Genomic DNA, 23,652 nt, shown 5'->3' with positions numbered 1-23,652 from the left:
AATTCTCCAAACATTTTACCACTAAGGGTTTTTTCCCGCCTGTCTAGCCTGTTATATCCATCATAGTTGGTTTCTTGATAGCAATAGCAATAGCACTCAGACTTATATACCGCTTCACAGTGCTTTCCAGTCCTTTCTAAGCAGTTTACAGAGTCAGCGTATTGCACCCCAACAATCTGGCTCCTCATTTTACCTACCCCGGAAGGATGGAAGGCTGAGTCAACCTTGAGCTTGGTGAGATTTGAACTGCCAAATTGCAGGCAGCTGGCAGTCAGCAGAAGTAGCCTGCAGTACTGCATTCTAACCACTGCGCCGCCGCAGCGGGAAAACAAACAAATGGACTATAGAATAAATGCCCGTGAAAACAGGCTCCTGAGCTCCATTTCCAACTGCAACGGCCTCCTACAACCCTCTGCCAGCAAAAACAGAGCACGGGAGCGCCGCACGTGCCCCTCACAAGCTCCATTTTTGGCCTACTTCAACCTTCTGCCCAGTGGTGAAATGTAAAATTTGTTACTACCGGTTCTGTGGGCGTGACTTGGTGGGGAGGTAATGTGACTGGATGGGCGTGGCCAACTTTTTTTTTTTTTTTACTTTTAAAAGCATTTTTTCTACAACCTCTAAATGCCTTTAAAAGTAAAAATAAAAAGCCTCTGATGATTGCGTGGCTCAGCTGGGCATGGGGGGGGCAGGGATGTTTGCTACCAGTTCTCCGAACCACCCGCCGCCATCACTACCAGATCAGGCGATCCAGTCCGAACCGGGAGCATTTCACCCCTGCTTCTGCTGGAGAAAATGGAGCTTGGGAGGGCCACACACAGCCCTCCTGAGCTCTGTTTTCATTGGCAGAGGCACCATGGGCTGGTCCTTCACTGTTTCCAGGGTGGCCCCGCAGGCCAGATTTAAGCATCTTGTGGGCCGGATCCAGCCTGCGGACCTTAAGTTTGATACCCCTGGTCTACGACAACTCACCATGGCTAACTCATATCAACGAACTTGCCATAGCCAACTCACTGCAGGACAACTTGCCATGGGATAATTCAACACTGTATTAGTCGTTTCATTCAGTTATCGTATTTTTCAGAGTATAAGATGCAGCTTTTCCCCCCAAAAAAGAGGGTGAAAATCTGGGTGCGTCTTGTACTTCGAATGTAGCCCTGCCCAGCCTCGCAAACGTAGGTTTCAGAGGCTGAAAAAAGCCTCTGAAAGAAGCTTCAGAAAAAAAGCCTCTGAAATAGAATAAAATAAAATAAAAGCCTTATTTTTATCTAAAATAATATGACAAGCAACAAAAGAAGAATCAGTAAAAGTTCTAACCAAATTGTGCTAACAAATCTGGAGAATGACACAATAACCAACAGATCGGAAAAGGTTATACCAATACCAATAACCAAAGAAAGGAGATTGAATTGAGTACAGATAGTCCTTCAGAAAAAGCCTCAGAAACAGAGCTTCAGAAAAAAAAGCCTCTGAAAGAATTTTCAGAAAAAAAGCCTCCAAACAGAGCTTCAGAAAAAAAGCCTTTTTTTCTGAAGCTCTGTTTCGAAGGCTTTCAGAGGCAGAAAAAAAAAGTTTTTTTCTGAAACAGAGTTTCAGAAGTTTCAGAGACAGAAAAAAAAAGGAAGGCACAGAGCTCACAACCAACGAACCTGTTGCTAAAATTCACCTCTGGAAACAGCTGATTGGGGGTATTCTGGGAGGCTGATTCACCCACCAATCAGCTTTTTTCTTTTTTTCCTCCCCAAAAACTAAGGTGGGTTTTATACTCCGAAAAATACGGTACTTTTCTATTGGGGACCACGTTTTCATTGAAATTCTTGTATTTCTGGGTTGATTTTTAAAATTTTATCATTATAGGCCACAGTTCTGTAGAAATTAATTTAGCGTTTCTCTTTGTTGAATTGTCCGATGGTGAGTTGGCCCATTTTGGTTATATATTGTTATAAGATAAATTCACGAAAGTCACCTCCTTTACATTTTGCAGCACAATGGAGCAAAATCAGATCATTTGTTCATTCCCAGTGACATAAGCATGTCTAGCCAGATTTAAACTTGGTTTCTTCACCTCGTTGCTTACAGCTTTGTACAAAACTCCAGTTCAGTAGGTTAAGTTACAATTCGATGTATTGTACAAACCCTGAAGAACAGGAGTTATTCAAGAAATAGTTTAGTGTGTTCCCCAAAAGTTGTCTACATATGCCTGCTGTACTATGTCCCACTTAACAAGTCAAAATTTATGCAGGTCTGCTGAATTCTGTGTATTCCATCGAGTCTTGCCTCTTTCTATCCATGGACCCAGGAAATAAATAATTATTTTGGATTAAGCCTGTTCTTTTTTTTTCTTCTTCTTTTGGGTGGGGGTGGGGGAGAGAAAGCTGGGGGGGAAAAAAACCTTGTCTTGTTTTGCTGCTATTCTCTCCTGGGCATTTTTGAAATCAATCAAACTGTTAGAGCACAAAAAAACCCGACAAAAGTCAAAACTGAGACACTTTACAGCTATTTGTTCTAGGTCATGGAGGACTAGAACATCAGGTGCCTCAATTATTTTAGGGAAGTCCTTCCTTACTGGTCTGTCAGCTACTTAACTGCAGTAGAAAACAGGGAGGGAAGGAGATAAAAATGAAAGGCACAGAATGAAGCATTGCCTTGAAAAGTGCCTCCAGTCTCGCCAGGTTCACTTAATAAATTAACTTGCAGCTTGGGGAAGCCAAATCTGCCTGTGGAGTTGTCTCTTGCATTCTGTTTCTTAAAGGGAAATATGCAAAAGAGAGAGATTTTTAAGAATAATCTTAGCCCTGAGAATTTTTTCCTAGCTGTGAATCTGTTGCTTTCACATTTGAGTTCTGTTAATTGCACATTCTTAAGTCTTTTGCAAATGTTCATTAGACCTTCTTTTTTTAAAAAAATAATAATTAAATCACCCTTACTTCCATTCATTTTGTTCCATGTTATTTCAGCTTCTGCGCAAGTTAGGAACATGATTACAAGCAGAGTAACAATGTCGAAAGCAATAATAATTTAAAAACAGCAGCAACCCAGTCATTATAGAAAGCACACAATAAAAACACAGCTGTACCAGTCAATGTGAATATCATTTTTAGTACAATATCATCAATCTTTCCATAACTAACATTGAATGAGTACTGTTCGTATTCAAACACAACACAAACACAAAAGTTTCAAGGCGATGTATGTTTAATCGTTAAAATAGTTGCTACATGACATCGTGCCCTTGCTACAAAGAACTGTACAGATAATTATCAATCACTGAACTCTATAACTCTGATATTTGAATTACTAATTACAATATCACTAACCTTTCCATAACTAACATTGAATAAGTACACTCTTACAAACACAAAAATCCCAAGCTAATTCAGTCGTTAACTACACAGGTAACCATAAAGCACTGAGCTCTAAAATTCTGATCCTTGAAACTCTCTGTTTGTTTGTAACTTGGTTAATTTGTTATCTAGATTGCAGTCTGGATCTGGTACTATTGCCTTGAACTAGACCAACATCTTTTTTCCTGAATAGCCTTTCTTAACTAGGATGAGCACCAAAGAATGGAGGCCTTTGAACTCTGGTGCTGGAGAAGACTCCTGCGAGTCCCTTGGACTGCAAGACGATCAAACCGGTCAGTCCTAGAGGAGATCAACCCTGACTGCTCTTTAGGAGGCCAGATCCTGAAGATGAAACTCAAATACTTTGGCCACCTAATGAGAAGGAAGGACTCCCTGGAGAAGAGCCTAATGCTGGGAACGATTGAGGGCAAAAGAAGAAGGGGATGACAGAGAATGAGGTGGCTGGATGGAGTCACTGAGGCAGTAGGTGTGAGCTTAAATGGACTCCAGAGGATGGTAGAGGACAGGAAGGCCTGGAGGAACATTGTCCATGGGGGTCGCGATGGGTCGGACATGACTTCGCAACTAACAACAACAACAACAACTAGGACACCTCTGAATGTGTGGAGTTTGTGGAGAATTTAATTCCAGAACCTTTAACACTGCCCAAAATGGCTGAGAATTATGGGAGATGAAGTTTATCTATCTGAGAGCATCCAGGTTGGAGCAGGGTACCTCGCAGAACTTCACCATTTCCAAAAACAAGATGGCTGTTGTTATGTCAAATGACTCATAGAAGATGCTTAAGAAGAACCATTTTGTACAAGGCTAAAAGTGAATGGAACAACCTTCTCATTTTCAGTTTTTTTTTTTTAAAAAAGGAATAAATTATTTTCCAGTGGGTAGGCTCCTGAGTAAAGAGCGGAATGAGTCACATCTGCATTTAAACAAGACCACAGATGAACGAAATGGCCACACCTAGAATTAAAACTCAACTTAACTTTTTTTCATAGCTTAACAGGGACTCAAACACGAAGGTTTTCTGCTTCACAAAGACGCGTCTGTCTGCTTCCCCGGTTCGGGCTGTGGTTTGGGTGGATCCCAAAGCGCCCTGCCCCTGGGTGCTCTTTCTAAGACCCCTTTGTTGTAGAAATTTCACACCTCTCTGCATCTCTCATCTTGCAGTCACTTTTCCCACTCCTTGCTTTTCATGGCAACTCCATGAGCCTTGAAAAGCATCACATTTATCAGGTTTTAGATAAAGTCACACCCTTCTCCGGCCATCCTTCACTCAGTCTGAAATCAGAGAGTAGCAATTTGTACAAATTGTTCAGTGAGCATATAATTTATACATATTTAGTATTACTAGAAATATTTCTCTGGCCATTTCAGATGCCTCCAGATGCTGTGGGTATTCCAACAGTGGAGGTTTTTTTAAGAAGAGACTGGACAATCATTTGTCTGAGATGGTTTAGGGCCATGATGGCGAACCTATGGCACTGGTGCCACAGGTGGCACATGGAGCCATATCGGTGGGCACGTGAGCTCAGCTCCGGCATGCATGCGTGCGCTGGCCAGCTGATTTTCTGGGCCCACCAGAAGTCAGAAAACACAATGTTTCCGGCCTCCAGAGGGCCTCTGGGGAGGGTGTGGAAGGCCATTTTTGCCCTCCCCAGGCTCCTAGAAAGGCTCTGGAGCTTGGGGAGAGCGAAAAATGGGTCTACCAGGCCCACCGTGCCATCACGTGCCAAAAGTGGTGGTGGTGGGGGGGGGGCGGAGTGCATAGAATTATGGATGTGGGCATGCGTGCGTGTGACCCCACCGTGCTCCCCCCGTTTTTGGCACGCGATGGCAAAAAGTTAGCCATCACTGGTATAGGGTTTCCCGCCTGAGCAATGGGTTGGACTAGAAGACCTCCAAAGTCCCTTCCAACTCTGTTATTCCGTTATCCTCTGTGAAAATGTTTTTAGATGCTTGTCTTTTTTCACTGAGGACCTGTATACTACACGAGCAGTGGTGGGATTCAGCCAGTTCGCACCACTTCGGGGGAACCGGTTGTTACCTTTCTGAGCAGTTTGGCAAACTGGTTGTTGGAAGAAATCATTAGGGCAGAGAACCGGTTGTTAAATTACTTGAATCCCATCACTGTACACGAGTCAAAAAGAGGGCTGTGAAAATATTTACAGACCTCTCGCATCCTGGACATAAACTGTTTCAACTCCTACCCTCAAAACGACGCTATAGAGCACTGCACCCCAGAACCAATAGACACAAGGACAGTTTTTTCCTGAATGCCATCACTCTGCTAAACAAATAATTCCCTCAACACTGTCAAACTATTCACTAAGTCTGCACTACTATTAATCTTCTCGTTGTTCCCATCACCCATCTCCTCCCACTTATGACTGTATGACTGTAACTTTGTTGTTTGTATCCTTATGATTGATATTGATATTGATTGTTTCCTGATTGCTTATTTGTACCCTATGATTATCATTAAGTGTTGTACCTTAGGATTCTTGATGAACGTATCTTTTCTTTTATGTACTCCGAGAGCGTATGCACCAAGACAAATTCCTTGTGTATCTAATCACACTTGGATAAAAAGTAAAACATTCTATTCTATTCTATTCTATTCTATTCTATTCTATTCTATTCTATTCTATTCTATTCTATTCTATTCTATTCTATTCCATTCCATTCCATTCCATTCCATTCCATGGAAGCATAAATGGATTTCTGTGATGTTCAGGCATCAGAGTAGTTATGGCCTGCTTACTATAGCCAATAGGATTTTAGCTGTAATATCATATTTCTCTAAGTGTCATTCCTAAAATTTGCCAAAAGACAACACTTCCTTGGAAAATGTCTCTTCTCCTAGCATTTTACTCCTTGACTCAGCTACTCTTCTTCCTTTCATGTTATATTACTGGTGTGTGCATGTTTTCCTTTCTGTCTGCCCAGAATTTGAAGCTAATCACTTTTCAGCTACTAGAGGAAATATAGCTTTCTCAGTGCCTTAACAGCCATCAAATTATCTTGCCCAATGCTTCTGGTGCCAATCACTGGGTGAAGGGGGAAAATGTCCTGTTGTGAAATCCAAATTTTTTTACTACCGGTTCTGTGGGCGTGACTTGGTGGGCGTGGCTTGGTGGGCATGGCAGGGGAAGGATACTGCAAAATCTCCATTCCCAGGGAGAAGGGGGAAGGATATTGCAAAATCCCCATTCTCTCCCCACTCTGGGGCCAGCCAGAGGTGGCATTTGCCGGTTCTCCGAACTACTCAAAATTTCCGCTACCGGTTCTCCAGAACCTGCCAGAACCTGCTGGATTTCATCCCTGTCTTTACTGCTTTGAAGCCACATTTTAATTGGGGGTGTGCTATAAATTTCTCCTCCATTTTTATGAGGGGTCCTTGATGCTCTCTGAGCTTGGTTACCTTGTTTGGGTAATGAAACATTTGAAAGAAAACAAGCAAGCTCAGAGAGCACCAAGGACCTCTCCTTTCAACCCTGGGCTACAAATATTCTTCTTTATTGGTACCTCCATTTTTATTTTTACTGGTCCTCATTTATTTTGATGAAAGAGTATATGTTTAATTATGAATCCAGCAAGTTTTCCGGTTACTGCTGCACATGCACACACGCCGATCAGCTAGCCGGCATGCATGCTCATGCTGGAAAATGGAAGACCAGCACTGCTGCACGCACAAAGGCCAGCTGATTGTCGTGTTAGCATGCACACCAGAAACCTGGAAGAGGAATGGGCGATGCCCCGCTTGCCAGGTGACATGGGTCCACATGCCACTTCAGGCATGTGTGCCATAGGTTCACCATCACAGCCATAGAACATAGAATAATCGGGTTGGAAACAGTGGTGGGATTCAGCCAGTTCTCACCACTTCGGGAAATCCGGTTGTTAACTTTCTAAGCAGTTTGGCAAACTGGTTGTTGGAAGAAATCATTAGGGCAGAGAACCGGTTGTTAAATTACTTGAATCCCACCACTGGTTGGAAGGGGGTCTTCTGGTCCAACTAAAAAAGATGTGGAGACTCTAGAAAGAGTGCAGAGAAGAGCAACAAAGAGGATTAGGGGAATGGAGGCTAAAACATATGAAGAACGGTTGCAGGAACTGGGTATGTCCAGTTTAATGAAAAGAAGGACTAGGGGAGACATGATAGCAGTCTTCCAATATCTCAGGGGCTGCCACAAAGAAGAGGGAGTCAAGCTATTCTCCAAAGCACCTGAGGGCAGGACAAAAAGCAATGGGTGGAAACTAATCAAGGAGGGAAGCAACTTAGAACTAAGGAGAAATTTCCTGATAGTTAGAACAATTAATAAGTGGAACAACTTGCCTCCAGAAGTTGTGAATGCCCCAACACTGGAAGTTTTTAAGAAGAGGTTGGATAACCATTTGTCTGAAGTGGTGTAGGGTTTCCTCCCTGGGCAGGGGGTTGGACTAGAAGACCTCCAAGGTCCCTTCCAACTCTGTTATTCTATTCTATCCTAATTCCCTGCTCAGGCAGGAGGCCTATACCATTCCAGACAAATGACATTCAATTCTTCATGAAAACCTCCAGTGATGGAGCATCCACAACTTCGGAGGCAAGCTGTTCCACTGATTAATTGTTCTCACTGTCAGGAAACTTCTCTTTAGTTCTAAGTTGCTTCTCTCTTTAATGATCTTCCACCTGTTCCTTCTTAGACCATGGCAAGGTTCCCACAGTGTAATGAACCCCAAGCAATCCAGTCCCATTGGAGCATAATAGAATAGAATTCTTTATTGGCCAAGTGTGATTGGACACACAAGGAATTTGTCTTTAGTGCATAAGCTCACAGTGTACATAAAAAGACAAGATACATTCATCAAGAGTCATAGGTACAACACTTCATGATAGTCATAGGGTACAAATAAGCAATCAAATCATACTAGGAAACGATCAGTATAAATCGTAAGGATACAAGCTACAAAGTTACAGCCATGCAGTCATAAGTAGGAGGAGATGGGTGGTAGGGACAATGAGAAGATTAATAGTAATGCAGACTTAGTGAATAGTTTGGCAGTGTTGAGGAAATTAGTTGTTTAGCAGAGTTATGGCGTTCAGGAAAAAACTGTCCTTGTGTCTAGTTGTTCTGGTGTGCAGTGCTCTATAGCGTCATTTTGAGGGTAGGAGTTGAAACAGTTTATGTCCAGGATGCAAGGGGTCTGTAGATATTTTCACAGCCCTCTTTTTGACTCATGCAGTATACAGGTCCTCAGTGGAAGGCAGGTTGGTAGCCATTGTTTTTTCTGCAGTTCTAATTTTAACCTGGTGTTCCATGTGAAGATAGCTGGTCTATGGTAATCTCATGAGCTACCCCTTGCATTTCTTTCATGTCCAACAGCATGTTATCTAAAAAGAAGACACAATCCATCCTCTCTTACTCTCCTATACAGAGGTTGGTGTGTACGTGCGCAGTTGCTATGAATAGTTGTTGTTTTTTTAAAAAAGCTGGATGATCCCCATTATATAATTTTTTTTAAAAGGTCCCATCTATTCCATGGCTCAACAAAAAAGCTTCTATATGTCTGCACTGTAAGTCTATTGAGGGAAGATGGGCAGAAACAGCTTGTACACACAGATGGATGGAGACCGGAGTAGTTCTAGTTATGCACACATAGGGCGAACTTGTTCTGCTCCTCTCCAAGGAGAACAGGGAGTTTTTCAAAAGCAAACGCTACAATTTCCGCTGTTGCATCTCGCTTGGGTTAATTTAATATGTAACGACTTGCTCGGTTTCTCACTCCACCTCGACACCCTCCCAGCCAGCCAGCCAGCCTGCCAACCTTCTCTCTTGCCCTCTTTTAATGAGAAATTTTAAAGGGTCCTTGCTGCTACGCAGCAGCCAAAAGCTGGCAGTGTTATGGAGTGTGAGATGAACTCAATTTTGGTTGCCATTGCAGAGACACTGGCTGTGGAAAGGCAACACGAGGGCTCCTTGGTGTTGTTGTGGTCCGCCAGCAGCCTGTGCAACTGGCAGCGGAGCCAGACAGTGAGGAGGCTGGGGAGGAACATGGGCCAGTCCTGGAGTCTAGGGAAGGCCCAGACGAGGGCTCTGCGTTGGAGGCAGAGATGGAGCCGGGGCCATCTGGGAGTGATGCGTGGACTCCAGAGCCCCCAGAGTCAGACAGCAGAGAGGCAGAGGAACAGGAGGAGCCTGTTCTTAGTGCACGCAGGCTCAGAGTGCTAAAGCAAAAGGGATGACTCAGGAGTAAGGCCAGGAGATAATTGGCCCCTCCCATTAGGCTTAAAAGAAAAACAAAGGCACTTGGGGCCTTTTGCAGGAAAGCAACGTTGCTAACTCTGTTTCCAGTCAGCATCTGTTGTTTGTTTCTGAACTTCGTGGGGCTTTGCCAAGTAAGGCCTTTGGCAGGGTGTCAAAGACGATAAAGGTTGCTGATTATCCTGAAGGACTTCTTCCGAAGGACTTGTTTTGCAACTAATTGGGACTCAGCTGGGAATGAACATAATTCTCAGCTGTTACAATAAAATAGGTTTGTTTGGGATTAATTATGTCTTGTAATGACTCAGTAAATCTAGGTCACAACAGGTCTTCTCTGTGCTTGCTTGTTTCCTTGCAGATGTTTCCTTACCCAACTAGGTAACAGCATCAGTGCTAGTAAGGAGTCTGATTTGTTCTCAGTTTATATTCCAGTAGTTTGCCCGGTCAGTGCTGGTGGGGTTGGTCTTAGAGGTTCTTTGGTTGGGCTGTTTATTGTTGGCTTCTTTTGAAGTTTCTTGATTGGGGTATTGTTGACTTGATCGTTGGTCTGATGTTAGTCTTGGAGTTAATCTATGTCTGTGATGGTGAACCTATGGTACGTGTGCCAGAGGTGGCATGCAGCGCCCACTCTTTGGGCACACGAACCGTCACCCCAGTTCAGCTCCGCCACGCACACCGTCTACCAACCAGCTGGTCTTTGGGTCTCTGCCATGCATGTGTGGGGGGCAGGTCACATGTGGGGGGGCCACACACGCATGTGCATGTGGGACGCATGTGGGAGGCCAAACGCACATGGGTGTGGGTGTGTGCGGGAGCTGCCTGCGCATTGCATCTTAGGGGTTCAGGCATATGCATGCACATTCAGGCATGCGCATGCACACTTTGGGCACTCAGTCCCGAAAAAGTTAGCCCTCACTGATCTATGCTGATCTGGGTGCGGATTGCTGGTGGACAGGTGCTGGAGTCTTTTTATTCTCTTTTGGGCTGGTTGATTGTTTCTTTTGCATAGTCTGTAGATGTTGTTGATGTGTATCATCATCATCATCATCATCATCATCATCATCATCATCATCATCATCATCATCATCATTTTAGCCATTGTCTGTCCACTGCAGGATGAAGGGCTCTTCTGCATGCTTCCAAGCCATACGGTCCTGAGCTTTCTTTTGCTGATTGTGCCTGCCATACTTGATGATGTCATCGATCCATCTTGTTTTGGGTCTCTTTTGTGGATGCTTTTGATCAAGTGGGATCCATTCTATGACCGCCTTGGTCCACCTGCCATCAGTTCTTCTTCCTATGTGACCAGCCCATTTCCATTTCACCCCTGTTTTACTCTCTTGATGATATCGTATACTTTCGTTTGTTCTCTAATCCGTGTGCTGATCTTTCTATCTTGTCTTGTAATGCTGAGTATGTATCTTTCCATGGCTCTTTGTGCCACTCGTAACCTTTGGATCGATTGTGAGGTTAGTGTCCATGTTTCACTGGCATATGTTAGAGCAGGTAGCAGACACTCACTTTTCTCTTCAAGCATAGGTTTTTCGAGAAAATTATGCTTAGCTTGCCTGCCAACCACATTTAACACACCGTTCGAATTCCCCCTATTGTGTCATCTTCCACTGAGATCCATTGGCCAAGGAATATGTAGTGGTCTACCATATCTAATTCTTCTCCAGATACAACATTTTTTTCTTTCATTAGTGAACTGTCTCTTTTTCAGGTTTATTTTGGAGCCCAATGGTTCTCCTGCTTTGTGCAGCTCTTGAATGTATTCTTTGTAGCTCTTCTGGTCTTGTGAGATGAGAATAGCACTAGCAATAGCAATAGCACTTAGACTTATATACTGCTTCACGGTGCTTTACAGCCCTCTCTAAGCAGTTTACAGAGTAAGCCTCTTTCTCCCAACAATCTGGCTCCTCATTTTACCAACTTCGGAAGGATGGAAGGCTGAGTCACCCTTGATCCTGGTGAGATTCGAACTGCCAAATTGCAGTCAGTCGGCAGTCAGCAGAAGTAGCCTGCAGTACTGCATTCTAACCACTGCGCCACCTAGCTCTTAGAAAGACATCATCTGCAAATCTGAAGTGATTTAAGGAGGTGCCATTGATATCTATTCCATCTTTTGCCCAGTCTAGTTTGAGAAATGCTTCTTCAAGGCAGGCTGAGAAAAGGATAGGTGATATTGCATTGTCTTGTTGTACATCTCATTCTATGTTGATTTCCACTTTAAGATTATTAAGGCAAATGGTCGCCATTATTTTTAATGTGTCTATTGATGGCTAATCTGTCCGAGCGCCCGGCTTCTAGAAATTCCTTGTGGGAGGGGGGTTTGGACTTGACTTGATCTAGGATGGTCACATTTTCCCCATTGAAGCTATGTTGTCTGTATCAATGGTGGGTTGCTCCCGGTTCTGTCCGGTTCTTGCGAACCGGTAGTAAAAGTGGCAGGAGGCTTCGCCCACCTGCCCGGACATCATAATAGATTATCTGCGCATGCGTAGAAGCGTGCGCCCGTTGCGAACTGGTAGTAAAGGTAAGTAAGAGCCTTGGTAGTACAGTGGTCTAAAGCACCCTGTTATTAAGACCAGCTGCCTGCAGTTACTGCAGGTTCGAATCTCGCCAGGCTCAAGGTTGACTCAGCCTTCCATCCTTTCTAAGGTAGGTAAATTGAGGACCCAGTTTGTGGGGGCAATAAGCTGACTTTGTATAAATATACAAAAGGATGAAGGCTATTGCTTAGCACATTGTAAGCCGCCCTGAGTCTCCGGAGAAGGGCAGCATATAAATCAAATTTTTTAAAAAAAGTAGAACCCACCCCTGGTCTGTATGTTGTGAAATCAAAGGGTTTTCATCATGTCTTCTGGCCTGATGGGCAACATGGCAGCTGGCTTTTTCAAGGCAATGGAAGTGGTAGTGGAGGCCTTTGAGGAGATGACCAAATTGTGGGAAGGGGAAACTTTGCAACAGCCAAACACTCATCCCCAGTGCAACGCTGGGAAAGAAAAAGAAGCAACAGCAGCACAGACAGATTGGAGAACGGGAAACGTCTTCTTTAAAGCTGATGAACCTGCCTGTTGTTCTCTAAAATGAGATGAAGACGCCGGGAGAGTTGACTCCAGCTGCATACCAATGTGCCTCCTTGTGAAAAATAAAGGCAGGGCTGTGCCAATATTATTTTTGTTTTAAGCCAAGCACCAAGGAAACTTATACAGGGGCTCCCCACATAAAGTGAGCAAATAATGGAGGCTGGGAGAGATGCAAATCACCTTGTTGCGTTTGTCTGGCTCTATTTGAATTTCTACCGGATTGGGAAGAAATGAGCACGGGATAGGAATCAAGAAGGCTGGGCTAATAGCAATCCCATTTTTTTTTTTTAAATTACAGACTATAAACTGGGGAGAAGGAACCGTGAATTGAAGGATGTTTCTATAAATGTCCAGGGATGGCGTTACATAAAATTGAACATCAAAGTGCAACCTGTTGTTTTTGGCCCCAGTTTTCCGTTCGTTGGCATAGCATCGTCTCGGCTTGGTGTGTGAGAATTGCAGAAACGACGGACCATTCTGGTCTTGAAAAGTTTGCTTAAGTGAGCAGGTCTTGAATAATAACCTCAGCAAGCATCTACCCCTATTGTGCCCATGAACGTTGGCATTGTTGTCGAGCAGAATTATTGTGTCCGAAATGAGCCAGATTCTAGGAGGAGAAGGACTGGCAGTCCTGGAAAGTTAGGAATCAATTAGAAAAGCCAGTCGAAGCTCCCAGGAGTAGTTTGGAGAACTGGCAAATAACACCTCTGGCTGGCCTCAAAGTGGGGTGGGAATGGAGATTTTGCAATATCCTTCCCCCAGGAACGGGGAGGGAATGGGGATTTTGCAGTATCCTTCCCCTGCCATGCTCGCCAAGCTACGCCCACCAAGCCACACTACGCCCACCAAGCCACGCCCACAGAACCGGTAGTAAAAAAAAAATCGATTTCACCACTGCTCCAACATCCCTTCCAACTCTGTTATTCTGTTATTCTATTCTGTTAGCCTCATCCATTGTAACAGTGGCTGAGACGACAGCAGTTTGAGCAGTGTTGGCAAACCTTTTCAGCACCGAGTGCCAAAACGGGAACATGCACGTGCGTGTGGGGGAATACCAGAAACCGGAAGAGCAGCTCCCCAGCACGCACATGCGGGAGTGCCGGAAACTGGAAGAGCAGTTCTCCAGCATGCCAGACCAGTGAGGGGGGGGATGGATTTGCATGAGTGGCAGGCAAGCACACAGGTGCACACAGCTTTATTTATGTGAATGGGGGGGCACACGCTTGCCTCTGCTCACACAAGTGGAGATGCACGTGGGCACACTCGCCCACTGCTTTGGGTGGTCCAGTTCTGAACAGCTCACGGCCCAGTAGTGGGACACGGCCCGAGGGTTGGGGACCCTTACTTTCCAGCACTTTCTGAGTGATTTACAGTGTCAGCCTGTTGCCCCCTAACAATCTGGGTCCTCATTTTTACCAACCTCGGAAGAATGAAAGTAAGGTAACCAACTTTTTTACAATGAGAAGGAGGACACGTGCGTGTGTGCCGTGTCATGTTTCAGTAAGAAGTAAACAAAGCCATTTGCGCGTGCCGCACTCTTGCTCGCAGTGCACTCTCTCAAAGCAATTCTCCTGTGCGGAGCGCATGCTCTCATCATCGCGTCTCGCCGCGCTGTACCGAGCCTTGATGAATCATCATGTCAAATACAAATATGTCACATCACACTCAACGGATCGGATCAGATCGGCATCGATCGAATATGGAGATTTACAGATTAGTCTTCAAATATCGAAAAGGAGGACATGTAGGAGGGCACTTTTTGAGAAAGGACAGAACTTACAAAAGAAGGACTGTCCTCCCTAAAGGAGGACTATTGGTCACCTTAATGGAAGACTGAGCCAACCTTGAGCCGGTCAGAATCGAACTCCTGGCAGTGGGCAGAGTTTAGTCTGCAATACTGCATTCTATCCACCGCACCACCATGGCTCTTGGCGGATGTTACATCCCTGCAGGAATGTGGAATTTTTTAAAACATTTATTTTTTAAAAAAAATCGTAGTAGGATGGAATGCTTTACCTGCTATTTTACCCGCTCTTATTTTTCCAGACATAGACTTGAAGAGCAATCCTAGAGCAATCCTGTCTCTATTTCTGTAATGTTATGCAGGAAAGACCTTGAGAGGCTGGGCAAAGAGCTGCTGTTAAGGGAACGGTCAGATAAGAGACAAGGTAGCCTGCAATTATATAGCAGGTGGAAACAGTTTCTCAGGCTGTAAAGGAGACAGGGAGGAGGTAGTTTTAAACTTGCGAGGTTGAGGTTGGCCAGATAAGGAATACCAAGCCGATGAGTTCATCCTATAGTACTGAATTGGAAAGCGACATTGAGGGGAAACTGCTGGTTTTTCATTTCAAATGGCAGTATAAAACCAACTTATCTGTGACAAGTGGGAGAAATCTTTGTTGCTTTTCCTGCCTGCTCAAGGTTCATACAGTATGCAAGAGCAAGATAAGGGTCGAAGAGGAATGTATGAGAGAGGCATGCATATTATGAACAAAGGGAGTCACAGCTACATGTATGTCAACCAGGGGTGGGCTTCAAAAATTTTAGCAGGGGGTTCTCTGCCTGGTTGCTGGGTTGGCGTGGCCTAGTTGGCCTCCTGCACCATGGCGGGGGTGGGTGGGCGTTTTTGCTCTCCCCAGGCTCCGGAGGCTTTTTTTGATTCTCTGGGAGGGTGAAAACTCCCCAGGCTCTGGATGCCGGAAAAGGCCCATTTCCGGCCTTCCCAAACTTCCGGTAGGCCCATTTTCCGCCTTCCCTGAGCCTCTGGGCGCGCCCTGCATTTACCTGCATCCAAAACGGGCCATGTGGGGACTCCTGGGAGGGGTAGGTGGAGTGGGCAGGGCCAGCCAGGAGTGGGATTTGGGGGTTCTCCGAACTGCACAGAATCTTAGCTAGATTCGAACCCCCAGCAGCCCATCCCTGATGTAAACCCAATCCTGTGCTCACATAGGATGCAACTTGCAGGGACTTGCATAATGCAAAAAATAAAATAAAATTATAAAGTTATTATATAGGTGAACCTCATGGGTGGAGCTAAATGAGATGAAGCCACAGAAGGAGGTCACGAATTAGGCTTGGAACCAGAGGTGGGTTTCAGCAGGTTCTGACCAGTTCTGGAGAACCGGTAGTGGAAATTTTGAGTAGTTTGGAGAACTGGTAGTAAAAATTCTGACTGGCCCTGCCCCCCATCTATTCTCTGTCTCCCGAGTCCCAGCTGATCGGGAGGGAATGGAGATTTTACAGTATCCTTCCCCTGCCACGCCCATCAAGCCACACCCACAGAACCGGTAGTAAAAATTTTTGAAACCCACTACTGCTTGGAACCCTGATAAAGGTGAAGCCGGAACAAGACGGTGGTAGAGCAAAAGAAAATGGGAGAATCTGATCGGTGGGCCAGGAAGCTGCTAGAGAAGAATCCACTCATATTACTTTTTTCTAGATGTATAGAAAGAGGACTTCAGCAGCTGCAATTTGTCATTTAATTTTCTAGAGAAATAAACAGCTGGAAGCCTGCCAGTTTGACTTATTCTTGCTCTATCGGCACAGCCGATGCCAAGTCCGGTGTGAATTCTTCTTAAATCAGAGCTTTTCATTCCCTTAAAGCAAAGCTGGGCAAGTCAACTATTTCCAGCCCAGGAGTTGTATACTTAATGGGATTGAGATGGATTTTTCTAAGCCTTGGAGGGTGAGTGTGTGTGTGTGTGTGTGGGGGGGGGCTCCAATTGTGTTTTTTTTTTTTGTTCTAGGCCAGATGAAGAGACAGCAGGCAAGCGTGCAAATGAACTAAAAATCACCAGAAAGGTCAGCTTTAATAGGTCATTTTGCTGCTGAGGTTTGCACGCCTGATCTAGAGGAGCATTCTGGGGAACGATGCAAATGAACCTGGGATCCTCGCTTTAAAGCAAGGATTGCAGATTGCAGAGGAATCCAAGACTGGTATGAAGCTCTGCTTAAGATGATGTTGCAATTTTTTTTTTTCTGGAATAATTCTCACTGTTTCGTTTTAGAAATAACCATGGAAAGAAGCTTTCTGTGCTCAACACACTCCCTGGAGCCCTGCCAGAATGGACAGAGCATCTCAGCATCTCACCCATCTCAGCGACACTGAAAAGACAACAGCTACGGACTCTTCAGCAATTCAATGTCATTTCATTAGCAGCACATTGTCATTGTCCTCCAGCTAGCTACAAAGGAGTTAGCCATCGTTGACTTGTAGCCGTGAGAAATGAATACCAAAATCTAGTTAGGCAGTCCTTGGACACAACCTGGCAAAAAACAAAAACAAAAAAAACAACTCTACAGCATAAAAAGGTTGCAAATTTGCAAAGTGCCTCACCTGTTTAGAATGAATGATTTAAATAACAGAATAACCAAGTGTCAGGTTTCGATGCTATCTCAAAATAAATGAATTTCCAAACTGACGATCTTTAAGGAAATTTTCTCTTTATTTGAGCACAGCGATCTGACCCTGGCTCTTTCGCGGTCAGTACTGACCTTTGCCCCCCAATCCCTCCCTTTCCGATCCCCAATTCTCTGCTTCTCATTGGCTATCTTCCAAGTCACTTTCCTGATCTCTTCTTCGTCAGAACACAGGAATGTCTCCCCCCTCTCCCATCTCCGAGGAGACAGAATCTTCAAAGGGATTTAGTAGGCAAAAGTTCAAGCTTCTCCTCTCTTTATATGTCAGTGCTGGGACGCTGACATCAAGTTGGGAGGGACCTTGTAGGTCATCTAGTCCAGCTCCCCACCCAAGCAGGACATTTCTGACAGATGGTAGTCCAGTCTCTTCTTGATAGCTTCCAATGATGAAGCTCCCACAACTTCTGTTCCATGGGTTGATTATTCTCACTGTCAGAAAATTTCTTCTTATTTCTAGGTTGAATCTCTCCTTAATCGGTTTCCATCCGTTATTCCTTGTCTGCAGTGGTGAAATTCATTTTTTTTTTTACTACTGGTTCTGTGGGCGTGGCTTGGTGGGCGTGGCAGGGGAAGGATACTGCAAAATCTCCATTCCCTCCCCACTCCTGGGGGAAGGATATTGCAAAATCCCCATTCCTTCCCCACTCCTGGAGGAAGGATATTGCAAAACCTCCATTCTCACCTCACTCTGGGGCCAGCCAGAGGTGGTATTTGCCAGTTCTCTGAACTACTCAAAATTTCCGCTACCAGTTCTCCAGAATCTGTCAGAACCTCCTGGATTTCACCCCTGAAACAAGATCAAGGCAGCATTCTTGGGCAGAGGGTTGGACTAGATGACCTACAAGGTCCCTTCCAACTCTGTTAATCTGTATTTTTATCTGTTAATCTGTATCTGATGCAGTGTTTAGGAGGTTGGGCTTGGGAGATAGAGATCCTGGTTCAAATCTGCCCTCAGCCACCAAAAGCTGAGGTTAATTTTGAATCAGTAAATTCAGCCCAACCTGTCTCACCATGTGAATTGCTCAGAAGAAAAGGTCTTAAATTCAAAACAGACCATTTCCACTGCTGTTTTGGGTTCAGGATACTTCGGTTTGAGGCCAAGTCATCACCTGCCATGCTGGAATTGAAAAGAATAGCCCCTTCCAATATCAGACATTGGAAGGGGATGCAAATCATTATGATGTTAAAAGACTTTGTAAACTTTTAATAGGTGCAAAGAAAAAAAAAAACAGGAAAATCCCTAAAGGATAAGCAGGAGATAAAGCTAACAGATGGAGTTTTATTTAAAATTGAGAGGCACAACTTGAGATGAAGGACATACTGAGCCTTGAGTGGAATACTAATAAGAGTGTCTCAGTGTCTCAGTCAAATTGGGACCAAAAAAAAAAAAAAAAGGGTTAATTCATTTAAACATCAATTCATTAAAATCAACTGACCAATTCTGGATGTGGCAGCGCCTGGCTGACTTTGAGCTTGGAAGCTAAGCAGGGCTATACCTGGTCAATCTTTGGATGGGAGAAGGCCAGAACAAACTATTTCTGTAAAAAAAAATTTTGCCTAGTAAATGGCATGGATGGACCCAGACGTGAAGTCATCAGATTCAAGAGCACTTTGCTTTCCTATACAGGGTAGTGGTTAAGGCACCAGTCTAGAAAGCAGGAGAGTGTGAGTTCTAGTCTCAACCACAGGTACAAAGCCATCTGGGTGAGCTTGGGCCAGCCCCTTTCTCTCAACCCTCGGAAGGAAGCAATGGCAAACCACTTCTGAAAAACCTTTCGCCAAGAAAACTGCAAAGACTTGTCGAGGCAGTTGCCAAGAGCCAACAGACAAACAGACACGGACATACACACAAATAACACACACACACACACACACACACACACACACACACACACACACACACACACAAATGTTCAATAGCAAACTGAACAATTCCCACCCACCCTCATCCCCCACAATTTTAAATATCCCAAATACAGCAGCAACTTTTAGAAATGTGTTAGATCATACAGCCCTGGGCGAGAGTATTTTTCTTTGTAAAATCAGATTATAGAAAATTGGCAAACATTTTAAGATATTCTATAAGCAGAGATTCTTTTTAGATTAGATTAACAGAGTTGAAAGGAACCTTGTTAGGTCATCTAGTCCAACCCCTGGCCCAAGCAGGAGACCCTACACCATTTCTGACAAATGGAAGTCCAGTCTCTTCTTGAAAGCTTCCAGGGATGGAGCTCCCACAACTTCTGAAGGCAACTTCTGTTGCATTGGTTGATTGCTCTCGCTGTCAGAAAATTTCTCCTTATTTCCAGGTTGAATCTCTCCTTGATTAGTTTCCATCCATTATTCCTTGTCTGGCCTTCAGGTGCTTTGGAAAATAGCTTGACCCCCTCCTCTCTGTGGCAGCCCCTCAGATATTGGAAGACTGCTATCCTGTCTCCCCTGGTCCTTCTCTTCACTAGACTAGCCATGCCCAGTTCCTGCAACCGTTCATCGTATGTTTTATTCTCCAGTCCCCTAATCATTTTTGTTGCTCTTCTCTGCATTTTTTCTAGAGTCTCAACTCAATCTTTTCTTTTTTTTTTAAGAAATAAGGAACCATCTCTATGGCTTTCGTTTGAGACTCGCACTGTGTGAGAACTGTGATAGTCTTCTCATGAGAAGGATGCACATTTTAAATATCTATTGAACCAAAACGTGATTATATGCTATAGGTGCAAACATTTGTTTATTGTTTTATTCATATAAACTGCTGATTTCTATGAAAGTGTGCATCCTGGGTGGTTTGTGCTACTTCTAAAAAGTTTGTTAAACTTTTCCTGACGCTGGCAGCATGTCTCATCTTTAAACTACTATGTTCAGTGAGGACTGATTTATTCCCGGAGAAAAGCAATCTCCTTTAACCGGAGAAAAAAAAATAATAATGATTACATGTATTCTGGGACTTACCCATTAGCAATTAACCAAAAAAAAAAAAAAGTTTAAAGAAGACACAAAGAACCAGGCTAATAGAATAAAGGAGCAAAATCCATGCATGGTCCCTGTTCTTTCTCCCCCCCCCTTTTTTTAAATGTATGTGGTCACATTTTTTCTTTTTGGGCAAAGCATATTTCTAATTGGCCAAGGCTAAAGTTTAGGGGTTTGGCATCAGGCAGAAAATACAAGCATTCAGGATTAATGAAGGGTTTTTGAAAACGTCGATTCCATGAAGAAATGACACATTCTCTTTTTAAAACGAAACCACATTGATTTTTTTTTAAAAAAAAAAACAGAGTTCTGTGCATTCATTCAAAAAGAAAGTAGGCCTTTAGCCATTCTAAGCTGATCTGTTGGATTTTAAAAAAGAAAAAGAAAAAACATCAACCCCTAGTCACTCTAGACCTTGTAAGAAGTCACCGGGGACTTAGGATCAACGTTTCACAGCCAGAAACATTTTTTTTTTATAAAAAAAGCAGGATCTAAGGCCACTGTTCTCCCCCAAGTTCTTAATGCTTTCATTCATCATTTGTATATGGTTTTTTTTTTACATTTGCCAAATATCCCATCTTTCCAGACAGCTTACAGCCCGAAGTAAGATCAAAGAATGGCATTCTAAGAACAAACCTCCAAATATTACAGGTTAGTAGCATAAAGGATAACAACTCTTGGCTTGCAGATGTAAATCTATAATTTCACAATTTTTGGACTACCGAGCCTTAGTCTCTGAGTAATGAATAGCCAAGAAAAATGAAATAACGACCAAGCACTTTGACACTGAATTGGGAAGATTATTTAGACATAGAAGAACAGAGTCGGAAGGGACCTTAGAGGTCTTCCAGTCCAACCCCCTGCTTAGGCAGGAAACCCTATACCACTTCAGACAAATGGTTATCCAATCTCTTCTTAAAAACTTCCAGTGTTGGAGCATTTACAACTTCTGGAGGCAAATTGTTCCAATGAAATCCTCATTTGTTAATAATGGCTTCCCCTAGATGATCGTATATTGCTGTCTATATTCACACAAACTCCTTGACCTAACTGGTGGATGAACCAGCTATCTTTTAGGTTCCAACGACGTAACAAACCATAAACGAAAAAGATGGTTTGCAGAACAAATTAAACCAAAAGCGCATAGAAAAACCAAAATTAACATTACTAAATCTTAATATGATGTCCTAGTTCAGCTCCGCAGTTTCTACTTGACCTGAATAAGCTTGTTATGCCAAGGCAGTCATCATTTCGTAGTCTCACATACCTTATAGGGTTGTTGTAATAAAGGAAAAGGGAAAAAAAAACTATTTGGGCATTTGAGATCCTTTAAGACAAAAAGGATGTAGTTGTGTCATTAATAAGCTTAGTCATTAGTGCTACTTTGACCGCTTAGTTCATGAATAATGCAAGTAGCTATCATACTGACAAAGCCTTTTTTTTCAAAATGCAGATGTGCCTGCATCCGAGCTGCATATTTGCAAACTTGTTAACTTCTTTACTCCAATAAACCCTTATCTTCTCTCGAGAGATCTCATTCTAAAGCACCCATTGCACTTAGCCACATGCCTCGCTCCTTCTCTGCTTTCCCACTTTGCAAACATACATTACGCTAAGCTGTAATGTTTGATGGACCGTGAACTCAGCTGCTGTGGTTTGTAAACTAGGGTTTCATGCATTGTGTGAAGCCGATGAATTGGTCATTCAGTAAACTGCAGTTAAAGCAATTAGTGCTTAGTGTGATCCTAGTCTAAATGTAGATGGTTTGGGAAAGGACCCATGTATGGTGCTTCTGTAAATTGGCTACATGCCAAGTAGATTAACAGAGGAGGAGAAATGGTGATATAATAATAACAACAAGAATCTGCAATAACCAGCATAACTTTCTAGTGGATTGGTCTTAGACCTGGACCAAATCAGTTTGCTGCTAAAGACACCCACACACACCCCAATACTCTCTTAGCTCAATTTAATGGGACTTCACTTCTAACCCCTCCCTCATAAAGCAATATCATCGAATTATCCATTTCTTCCCGTCTACAGATCCATTCCCACTACCCCCAAAACAGAATCGAAGAAAGAAGTTGGATGTAAGTTTTGTTCCTTTCCTTGGTTGCCTGGCAACAATAAGCATCCATCTACCCAACCATCCATCATGAACAAACTTTTTCTGTTGCGGCAGCCGAATGCTCATGGATGCCATGGAATTGGGACAGTTGGCAAAGAGAATAATTGCCACCCCACCCCCTTCAAGGTAGGCATTAAAAGACATTCTGCATGGTTAGATGGAGGAGGATAAGGTTTCCTCTGTTTAATCCAGCATCCTTTTCTTTTCTTTTTTTAAGTGGAGCAATTTTACCAAAGTAAAGCATCCATATGACCTGAAGAGCTTCACTCCTGCTTGTATGATCCCAATGCTGTCTAGCAGAGAAAAACAATGCACCCAAATCCCCACGATCACTGCAAAAACTCTTATCATGCATACACGCCTTAAAATGTAAAAAGCAGGAAGAACAGGTGACATCTTACCTTTCACAATTCAGTGCTTCGAGAAGTTAAGTCCCATACGCCCAACGGAAGGCTAGAAGTCTCGTCGTTGTGTCCGAGGGAGTTCAGGAAGACAGGATAACTTCTGGCCAGCCCTGCTGAGTCTTCTTCACAGCCCCCAGATGTCCTTTGCTTTTCTCTGGGGGTCACCTTCTTCTTGATTTATCCCCCTAACGCCCCCTCCCCCCAAAAAACACCACCCCGAAGTTCCTGGTATTGGTGTGTCAAATTTTCAGTTGGAAAGCAGCAAAAACAGCAGCAGGGTTAATATTAGAAGGAAAGTCGAAATGAATGAAGAAAGAAGGGAGAGAGAGAGAGAGAAGTAACAGTCCACGTTGAGCTGCAACCAGCTGCAGAGAGAGTTTGTGACTCCTCCTGTTCTTCTTTAGATACCTCTTGCTATAGTTGTACTAAAGGGGATTGAACCGTCCTATGAAACTTTGAATCAGGTAGGCAAAGAGCCAGGAAAAATAAGACATGGGCTGGAGTGGCAGGAGTGGGGTGGGTGGGGGTGGATAGGAGGGAAGGAGGGAGGGAGGCATGAATAGGAGAAAAATTAGGAGCCAAACCTCTGGGAGGAAGGAAGAAACGGGGAAAGGAAAGAAAGCTCTTGGGCATAAATGAAGGATTCCACCCCCTCAAAAAATGGGATCCTCTAGAGGGAAAACCAGCCAGATTGTACATCGCAAATGGCTGAAAAGGAAGGTGCGAGCCAAGGAATAAGACTCAGAGGACCACGACTTAATTTAAAAGGAAAAAAAAAAAAAGCAGCTCCATCTCTAACCTCAATCTCTGAGCAAGAAGGGATGAGTGAAAAAAAAAAAGAGAGTGTCTGCAATGCAGTCGATATTACTGCAAGCTGGCTATAAGCTTTTGAAATAAATATTCAGAGCATCCTACATAGGAGGTGGCAGGCTCAAATCAGGCAAGCTAATACAATCCTGGGTTGTATCCATGGAGGGATAGAATCAAAATCACGCGAAGTGTTCGTACCGCTTGATAAAGGCTCGGGAAGGCCATAGCAGC

General features: G+C 43.7%; 1 protein-coding gene across 2 annotated transcripts in view; it reads right to left on the bottom strand.

The window, feature by feature from the left end:
• The window catches only part of ACAN (aggrecan), an 80,466-nt gene extending 57,028 nt beyond the window's left edge, over positions 1 to 23,438 (bottom strand). Inside the window, exon 1 of one of the 2 annotated variants that reach the window (XM_060694815.2) lies at positions 22,609 to 23,438. The gene's annotated coding sequence lies outside the window, so the exon portion shown is untranslated. The remainder of the gene's footprint in view (positions 1 to 22,608) is intronic. The other variant, XM_087877948.1, reaches the window with a different exon arrangement.
• Between the last annotated feature and the right edge of the window lie 214 nt (positions 23,439 to 23,652).

The sequence above is a fragment of the Pantherophis guttatus genome, chromosome 13 (genome assembly GCF_059756535.1).
Source record: "Pantherophis guttatus breed Tessera chromosome 13, ASM5975653v1, whole genome shotgun sequence".
NCBI classification, from domain to species: Eukaryota; Metazoa; Chordata; class Lepidosauria; order Squamata; family Colubridae; genus Pantherophis; species Pantherophis guttatus.
This window is presented reverse-complemented; position numbering and strand designations above follow the sequence as displayed.